We start from the raw sequence: 10,422 nt of genomic DNA on the forward strand, positions 1-10,422 counted from the left end.
GCCATTATTAGAGAAAGAAAGCTTGAAGAGAGAAAGAGAAGATTGGCTTGAGAGAGAATGAAATAGAAGCAGTTGAATTTAAGAGTGATAAAAGAAAATAATTGGAATGAAATAAGCTTTTATACAATCTCAAAAACAACGGATAAAAATAATAAAGAAGAGTAAATTAACCAATAGAAATTGCCTAAAATATCCGTTTAAAAAAAAATAAACTGTAAAAATTCCACCCATTATCCGTCGTGTAATGCTTACAAACTGTAAGTATACTCGATGGATAATGTTCAGGAAATTAACGGATGAGATTTAGACAATTCGACGGATGAGGATAAACTGTTATCCGTCGAATTTTAAAAGATTCCAGAAAGGTAATTGATTTTTATTAGCAAATAGTATATCGATGGAAGACTAAACTCGATGGATAAGGGTCATCCGTCGAGATGCAAATTTTGACTTAGCCAAAATTACATCCAAGACTTAAAAATCAGCTAAATTTCTGGCTACTTTTCAACTTGCAAAATAACTCAGATAAATTAAGAGTAATTAAGCATACCTAACTCACTTACCAACCTTGAAAAGGTGGATTCATCCAGTGGCTCGGTAAAGATATCTGCAAGTTGCTTCTCACTTGGAACAAAATGTAATTCCACAGTACCATTCATCACATGTTCCCTTATGAAATGGTACTTGATGTCTATGTGCTTTGTCCTTGAATGTTGCACTGGATTTTCAGTGATGGCAATTGCACTTGTGTTATCACAGAAAATAGGAATCCTTTTAACTTGCAAACCATAGTCCAGCAATTGATTTTTCATCCATAAAATCTATGCACAGCAACTGCCAGCAGTAATATATTCAGCTTCAGCTGTAGAAGTAGAAACTGAATTTTGCTTTTTACTGAACCAGGACACAAGCTTGTTTCCTAGAAATTGACAGGTTCCTGTTGTGCTCTTTCGGTCAATTCTACAACCTGCATAATCTGCATATGAATAACCAGTTAGATCAAAACCAGAATCTCTAGGGTACCAAATGCCAAGTTTTGGTGTTCCCTTGAGATATCTGAAAATTCAATTAATAGCTATCAAGTGAGATTCTCTAGGATCAGCCTGAAATCTAGCACACAAACATGTAGCAAACATTATATCTTGCCTATTAGCTGTTAAGTACAGAAATGAGCCAACCATGCCTCTATAACTTGAAATATCCACAGACTTTTTAGTAGTGTTTAATTCAAGCTTAGTTGCAGTAGCCATGGGAGTTTTTGCAGATGTGCAATCCATTAGATCAAACTTCTTTAAAAGATCAAAAATATATTTAGTTTGACTAATGAATATTCCATCACTAACTTGCTTAACTTGTAAACCAAGAAAGTAAGCCAGTTCTCCCATCATACTCATTTCATACTTACTTTGCATCAATTTGGCAAACCTTTTGCAAAGTTTCTCATCTATAGAGCCAAAAATAATATCATCTACATAAATTTGAACAAGTATGCTAGAGCCATTAACATTTCTGAAAAATAAAGTTTTATCTACAGTACCTCTTGTGAAGTGATTTTCCAAAAGGAACTTTGATAAAGTGTCATATCAGGCTCTAGGTGCTTGCTTTAGTCCATAAAGTGCTTTCAGTAGATAATAGACATATTCTGGAAAATTTGGATCTTCAAAACCAGGAGGTTGACTAACATACACTTCTTCCTCCAAATCTCCATTTAGAAAGGCACTTTTGACATCCATTTGATAAACCTTAAAATTGGCATGGGCTACATAGGCTAAGAAGATTCTGATGGCTTCAAGTCTTGCAACAGGAGCAAAAGTTTCATCAAAGTCTATTCCTTCTTCCTGACAATAGCCCTTAGCAACCAATCTAGCTTTATTCCTGATTACTATGCCATTTTCATCCATCTTGTTTCTAAATACCCACTTGGTGTCTATTAGATTCTTTCCTTTAGGCTCGGGTACCTGCTTTCATACTTTATTCCTTTCAAATTGGTTTAGCTCATCCTGCATAGCTAAAATCCAATCAGGATCTAACAAAGCTTCTTCTACCTTCTTCGGTTCTTCCTTTGACAGAAAGCTGTTGTATAGACATTCTTCCTGAGTTGTTCTTCTTGTTTGAACTCTAGAAGACACATCACCAATAATAAGCTCAAAGGGGTGATCTTTTGTCCATTTCCTTTGTTGGGGTAAATTAGCTCTAGATGAAGAGGCCTCATGATTGTTTTGATGTGTGATTGAGTTTTGATTGCTAGAAACTCCCCCTGAGTTTGTGGATCTTTGATTTGAGAAAGGAGAATTTTCTGTAGGTGACCTGTCTTGACTTCCTGCTCCTTTTGATAACCCGACGGATGGTGAATTTTGAGTACCGACGGATGAGGCAGGTTTTCTTCCGACGAATAACACAGATTGCCTTCTGATGGATGAAGCATTATGTAACTCGACGGATGTTGATTTTTATGCTTCATTGGTGGTAGATTTGTCTGCATTATCCTTAGACACTGTTTCTTGATCACTCTCATCATCACTTTCATCACTAACCATCTCAACATTATCGAATTTGAGGCTCTCATGGTAATCTCCATCTTCCAATCATTCAATCTTTTTATCATCAAACACAACATGTATAGATTCCACAACAATGTTGGTTCTTAGATTGTAGACTCTATATGCTTTACCAACAGCATATCCAACAAAAAATTCCTTCATCTGCTTTAGCATCAAACTTCCCATTTTGATCAATTTGATTTCTCAGAATATAGCATTTACAGCCAAAGATATGAAGAAAGTTTAGAGTTGGCTTCTTATTCTTGAACAATTGATAGGGAGTCATGCATCTTGCTTGATTAATCAGAGAAATGTTCTGAGTGTAGCATGCAGTATTAACAGCTTCAGCCCAGAAATATGTTGGTAGTTTAGATTCTTCAAGCATTGTCCTTGCAGCTTCAATAATTGATATGTTCTTCCTTTCCACTACTCCATTCTGTTGTGGAGTCCTTGCTGCTGAAAACTCATGCAGAATCCCATTTTCCTCACAAAATGCTCTCATGACAGAATTCTTGAACTCAGTTCCATTGTCACTCCTGATTCTTCTAACTTTGAAATCAGGATGATTGTTGACTTTCCTTATGTGATTGATGATGATTTCACTAGCCTCATCTTTAGACTTTAAGAAATATGTCCAAGAGAACTTTGAGAAATCATTTATAATTACTAGGCAAAATCTTTTCCTTGAGATTGACAATACATTGACTGGTCCAAACAGATCCATGTGAAGCAGTTGTAAAGGCTCTTCAATTGCTGAATCAAGTTTCATCTTGAATGATGCTTTAATCTGCTTCCCTTTTTGGCAGGCATCACACGGTCCATCCTTTGTAAACTCCACTAGAGGAATGCCTCTTACTAGTTCTTTCTTTACCAGCTCATTCATGGTCTTGAAGTTTAAATGGGATAGCTTCTTGTGCCATAGCCAACTTTCATCTTGACTTGCTTTACTGAGAAGACAAGTTACAGATTCTGCTTTAGTTGAGTTGAAGTCAGCTAGGTACACATTTCCTCTTCTCACACCAGTGAGAACCACTTTGTTGCTTTGACTATTAGTCACAACACAGGCTTCTTTGTTGAAGGTTACTGATTTGCCTTTGTCACAAAGCTGGCTGATACTCAACAGATTGTGTTTGAGACCATCCACTAAGGCAACCTCTTCAATGATGACATTGTCCTTTGAAATCAAGTCAAATCCCACAGTATAACCCTTGCTGTCATCTCCAAAAGTAATACTTGGGCCAGCTCTCTCCTTAAACTCTGTGAGCAGGGTAGAATCACCAGTCATGTGTCTTGAACAACCACTATCCAAGTACCAAAGATTCCTTCTGTTTCCCTACACACATCAAAATCAAATCAAGTTGATTTTGGTACCCAAGTTTCCTTGGGTCTTGCCTTATTAGCTTTCTTCTTCTGTTTCTTAGATCTTAGCTCATTTGACTTAGGAATTTCAGATTCTTCCTTAGTCATTTGGGTTGGACCTTTGAAACCATTTAATGCAACAAAATTATCATGTATATTATGGCTACCAGGAAATGGCATGCTTGGTGTAAACATGTTATTCCAGTAGGGCATGCTAAATGACATTTGAGGCATACTGTATGCAGCATAATATGGATTAGGTGCAAATGGCATATTAGCAAACTGTGCATTCATGTTCTGTGTAGGCATGAAATTAACAGGCATGGGAGGCATTGCATTCATGTGAGGAAATTGAGACTGAACAGACATGGGAGTAGGCATGGCAGATTTGTAATTAACAGACAAATGATTTACACTACCACACTTGACACAGATATTTCTAGGAGCATATTTATCAGGTGTGTAGTTATTGTGTTTGTTAATCCCTACTTTACCATTCCTATTGTTTTTCCTTTTAGTCTCTGTTTTTACCTCAATTTTCTCAAGTCTGTCACTTAACTGTTTGACAGTAATGTGACCAACATTAGCCTTTTTCCCTTTCTTAGCTTGACTTGACTCTCCTGAAACAAAGTTCTTGGAAACAGACCCATACTTCTCATTAACTTTATTAGTTTGGCTTTGCTAATGGGTTTGCTCACAGCCGACGGATGAGGATTTTCATCTTTCGACGGATAACACTTTTTGTTATCCGACAGATAGTCCTCATCATCCGTCGAGTCTACATCTGTCAGCAAACCATCTACCAAAATAGATTCTAGTTTCTCTTTATTCTTTTTCCAGGCTTCATCACAAAAAGACTCAATTCCTTGAACTTTGGTGATTTGAGCATGGACATCCCTGGATGTTTTCCATGCTTTAATCACCTCTTGTTCACGCTCGAGCTGCTTCTTTAAAATCTCTTCCTTTTTCAAGGACTCAGTTAATTCCTCCTTGGCAATCTTACACTCAATTTTTAGTTTCTCAAACTCAACAAACTGAGACTCAAGCACATTATTCCTCTCACTTAAAAATAAGTTGGTTTCTTTGATTTTAGCATTTTCTTTAGTAAGAGACTTAAGTGTAACACGCAAATGATATAATTCTGTAGACATGTCATTTATGGCATCATTACACTCAGCTTTAGATAAATGTGCAAGGTTTGTAGTAATTATCTGATTGCTTGAGGAACTTGTCTCTGTTTCATCAGACTTGGCCATTAGGGCTAGATTGACATAGCTGACATCCTCATCTTCATCCAAACCATCTACTACCCAGTCATTCTCTTGTGTAATAAAAGCCCTTTCCTTTTGTTTGAGTAGATCAAAGTATTTTTGCTTATAATCCACAGACTCAAACCTTTTCTTACTGGAATTTGACTTTCTACACTCATTTGCAAAATGCCCTGCCAAGCCACATTTGAAACATTTGAATTTTGACTTATCCACCATGTTTCTATTTGGCTTGGCTGCTCCAAATTTCTTTTTGAACTTGAGCTTGGTAAATCTCCTGGAAAGAAATGCTAGGTGCTCATCAATGTCCTCCATGTCATCTTGGCTCAATGAATCTTCACTTTCTGCTGCAAGCCCCTTGCCCTTATTCTCACAGACCTTTGAAGTTGATTCTACAGCTTCCATCTTCACTTCCTTCTCCCTTTCCAAATCAGCAACTAGTGCAATGGATCCTCCTTTCTTCTTTCCTCACTCCATCCTTTCATCCTGCTCTATCTCAAGCTCATAGGTCTTCAGGATGCCATACAGTCTCTCCAAAGTAAACACTTTATAATCTTGTGAGTTTCTAAATGAGACTGTCATTGGTTTCCCTTCCTTTTGAAGAGATCTAAGGAATTTCAGATTAGAGTCTTTAGTCTGATAGACTCTTCCATGCAACTTAAGAGCATTTAGTAGTTTTTGGAATCTACTAAAAATGTCAGTGAGTGACTCACTTTCCTCATTGTGAAAATGCTCATATTGTTGAATCAAGAGCTGCATTTTATTTTCTCTAACTTGCTCAGTGCCATCACAGATTATCTGTATAGTATCCCAGACTTTCTTGGCAGTTTTGCAGTTTATAATGTTGTCAAACATGTCTGCATCAACTCCATTGAACAGAATGTTCATGGCCTTTTTATTCTTCCTGACTTGTTCAATGTCAGGATCAGACCACTCATGCCTTGGTTTGGGAACAGATGGCTCGTTTCCTGTTGCAGCTCTCATTGGAACATGAGGACCTCTTTCTATGCAGTCCACATAGGCCTCATATTGAGAAAGCATATGAAGATGCGTCTTTACCTTCCAATGATGGTAATTATCTTTATCAAGAAAAGGAATCTTGACTCCAACGTCTTTCTTGTTCATCTTGCTGAATTATTTTGATCATTAAACTCTTTGTAGATTAAGAGCTTGCTCAGATACCAATTGTTAGTCCCTTAACAATATAGCAAGAATTACAGAAGGGGGGTTGAATGGAATTCTTGAACCTTTTTCTCTGAAATAAAAATGTTCAACTCAAATATAGATATAATGTTTTGATTAGCACAATGCAGAATAGAAACTTAATTGAATTAAAACATAAGTAATTAAAAACAAGAGTCTTTAAAAACTTTCTGGTGGATTTAAACAATTCCACCAGAGATATATATTATATATCGAGAGGACTCTGTGTGCAAGAATGCTCACAGCTGCTTACAAATTGAACTACTGAGAATACAGGGAAATGCTAATAATTCTGCTTACAAAGATTTCTCTGTTTTTTTTATATCAGCTCTCTCTTTTCTATTTGCTACATTCTTGATTTATATATCACCAAGATTACAAAGTCAAAAAGACTGAACAAATATAAAAACTATCAGTCTTAAGCTTTGCTGCTTTTCGTCCTCTATTACCCGGTTAATGGGCTTCCACAGTAGATTTATATACATCTCGACGGCTGTGCTCAGCTTTCACTGTTCAACTGCTGTTTTGAATTCTTTATTAGTTGAGTACATGATCATCCGTCGGGTTGTTGATCATCCGTCGGATTGTTGATCATCCGTCGGTTGCTTTGTAGGTTATCCGTCGGGTAGCAATCAAGCATATGACTTCATTTCACTTATACAAAATTACAAGACATCATTTATGTACAATTAATCAACCTATTCTGCATATCTAGTTAAAGTCAACATGACTTATATGCTACTACAGATTCTATACAAAGGTGCATACATAACTGTGCTAAAGACTTATTATTACATAAACTACTCACTCGATGGATAACAAGTTAACATCCGTCGGGATTATAATGAGTTATCCGTCGGGACTGTAATTCTTATCCGTCAAGTGCTACATTATTTCACTAAGTAAAATCCACTTAGATGTTTTGTTTATGAATTCATCAAGTACACAACATATGCACAACATGTACCCTGGGTAAGACCTATCATTCTTCTAGATCTATCTCTATAGATCTTCATACCGAGAATGTAGGATGCTTCTCCCAAGTCCTTCATGGTGAAGTTCTTTGATAGCCATACTTTGACTGATTGTAGCATCGGTATATCATTTCCTACAAGAAGTATGTTATCCACATACAATACAAGAAATGTTACCGCGCTCCCACTAACCTTCTTGTAGACACATGGTTCATCTATGATTTTGATAAAACCAAACTCTTTGATTGTCTCATCAAAACGGATGTTCCATCTACGAGAAGCTTGCCTTAAACCATATATGGTTCGCAGCAGCTTACACACTAGGTATTTATTTCCCTTGGAAAGAAAACCCTCTGGCTGTGTTATATACACTTCCTCCTCAAGTTCCCCATTGAGGAAGGCCATTTTCACGTCCATTTGCCAGATCTCATAGTCGTAGTAAGCAGCAATCGCAAGCAAAATCCGAATTGATTTTAACAGGGCTACAGGCGAAAAAGTTTCATCAAAGTCAATCCCTTGCCTTTGTTTGAATCCTTTTGCCACGAGCCTGGCCTTATAGGTCTCCACCTGGTCATCTGCTCCAATCTTTCTTTTGTATACCCACTTGCACCCAATAGGCTTAACACCTTCAGGCGCCTCAACTAGAGTCCATACTTGGTTGGTATACATAGATTCCATTTCGGATTTCATGGCACTATGCCATTTCTCTGAGTCAACACTACTCATAGACTCATTATAGGTCACAGGGTCGTCATCATCAATGATTGACAACTCATTGTCATTCTCAATGACAAGGCCATAATACCTCTCAGGTTGGCGAGACACTCTCCCTGTCCTATGAATGGGCTGTTCCATAGAAGGTTGTTCAGTCTGAACAGGTGTTTCCACTTGATCCGTAGTAGTTTATGCTTCTTGAACTTCATCAAGTTCAAATTTGCTCCCACTATTTCCTTCAAGGATAAACTCCTTTTCCAAGAAGGTAGCATGTCTGGAGACAAACACCCGATGATCGGTGTAAAAGTAATACCCCAAAGTCTCTTTAGGATATCCCACAAAATTACATTTTACGGATCGAGATTCCCGCTTATCTGGGTCAACTTTCTTGACATAAGCTGGACATCCCCAAATCTTAACGTGTTTAAGACTCGGTTTCCTTTCTTTCCATATCTCATATGGTGTTTGAGGAACAGATTTGGAAGGCACCTTATTTAGTAAATATGCTGAGGTTTCCAATACATAACCCCATAGGAATACTGGAAGATTCGCATAGCTCATTGTGGACCGAACCATGTCTAAAAAAGTTCGATTTCTCCTTTCAGATACCCCATTTAACTGTGGAGTATATGGAGGAGTCCACTGGGAGACTATACCATTTTCTTTGAGATAATCTAGAAACTCTCCATTCAAGTATTCACCACCTCGATCTGATCGAAGAGTTATAATACTGTGTTTGGTTTGTTTCTCCACTTCATGTTTATATTCTTTGAACTTTTCAAAGGCTTCAGACTTGTGTTTCATCAAATACACATATCCGAATCTAGATCTATCATCTATGAAAGTAATGAAGTACGAAAATCCACCCATGGCTTGTGTAGACATTGGTCCACATACATCTGTGTGTACCAATCCTAGCAAATCTGCAGCCCTCTCTCAATGTCCACTAAATCGAAATTTAGTCATTTTACCCAATAGACAAGACTCGCATGTAGGATATGATTCAAAATCAAAGGGGTCAAGTAACCCTTCCTTATGCAATGTCCGCAGTCTATTTTCACTAATATGACCTAGCCTACAGTGCCATAAATAGGTCAGATTTTCATCATCTTGTTTTCTTTTATTAGTTTGTTCAATCTGAAGTAAATCATGCTCTACATCACATACATACAGACCATTATTTAAAATGCCACGTCCAAAAAGAACATTATCTCTAAGGATAGAACATTCATTATTCTTAATAATAAATGAAAAACCATCCACATCCAACATAGGAATAGAAACAATATTCCTCACAATAGAGGGAACGTAATAACAATTATTCAAAATAATAGTCTTGCCCGTAGGCATATGTAAACTAAATGATCCTACAGATATGGCCGCAACCCTTGCTTCATTGCCCATACGTAGAATCACCTCATCTTTTTCAAGAGTCCTACTTCCCTTTAACCCTTGCAACGAATTGCAAATATGAGAACCACAGGCGGTATCTAATACATAAGTAGAAATTTGACCTAGTGACATATTAACTTCGATCATGAACATGCCTGAATCAGAAGCGGTAGTCTTACTACCCTTCTTCTTCTTCAATTCTGCAAGGTAAACCTTGCAGTTCCTCTTCCAGTGCCCCAACTTGTTACAGTGAAAACAAACAGCTAAATTAGGACCAGTCAACTTGTGAGCATCTAGTATGCTCCAGAGTGATAGTGCAGAAGACATGACGAATATAGTAAATCTGTAAATGATAAACACATAACAACACTTAGCAAATATTCAATTTCATTTCAAAACACTATATGAATCGGGTCTTTATTCATAAGTGTCTCCCACTAGTTTATCTAATTTTTTCAACCCCCTAAGTGAAAATTAAGCATTCATAATGCTAGTGGGAATAGGGATCCTACATTCCATCACACAACCTCGGTTGTGGCATGAAATGTCATGTGATGTTCAATAGGCAGACAACTCTTGTCAATTACATCTTATGTTATTCCCTAATATAAGTTTAGCCTCTTGAATAATTGAGTCACGGCTGTGGCACGACAAACTCAATATTCTAAGTCAAGTCTAACCCAACATTTCGTATAATTGAATCAGTCTCCAACGGCCCACGGCTGTAGCATGTACCGACCTTTAGATTCTAATTCAATGTACACATCTCTATGTAATAGACAAGTATTTCTTATGTCGACATCAAAGCCCTCGGCTGTAGCACGAAACGATAATGATTTAAAAATAAGAACCACTTTCTACCATGTTGGAAGGCTATGACCGACACAAGCCCGTTGTGTCATTGGCCAATTACTACTTGATATTATTTAATTTTAGAGGGATTATATTACGTTACAATCATAATCATATTAT

Source organism: Apium graveolens, chromosome 5 (genome assembly GCF_009905375.1).
Source record: "Apium graveolens cultivar Ventura chromosome 5, ASM990537v1, whole genome shotgun sequence".
Lineage (NCBI taxonomy): Eukaryota > Viridiplantae > Streptophyta > Magnoliopsida > Apiales > Apiaceae > Apium > Apium graveolens.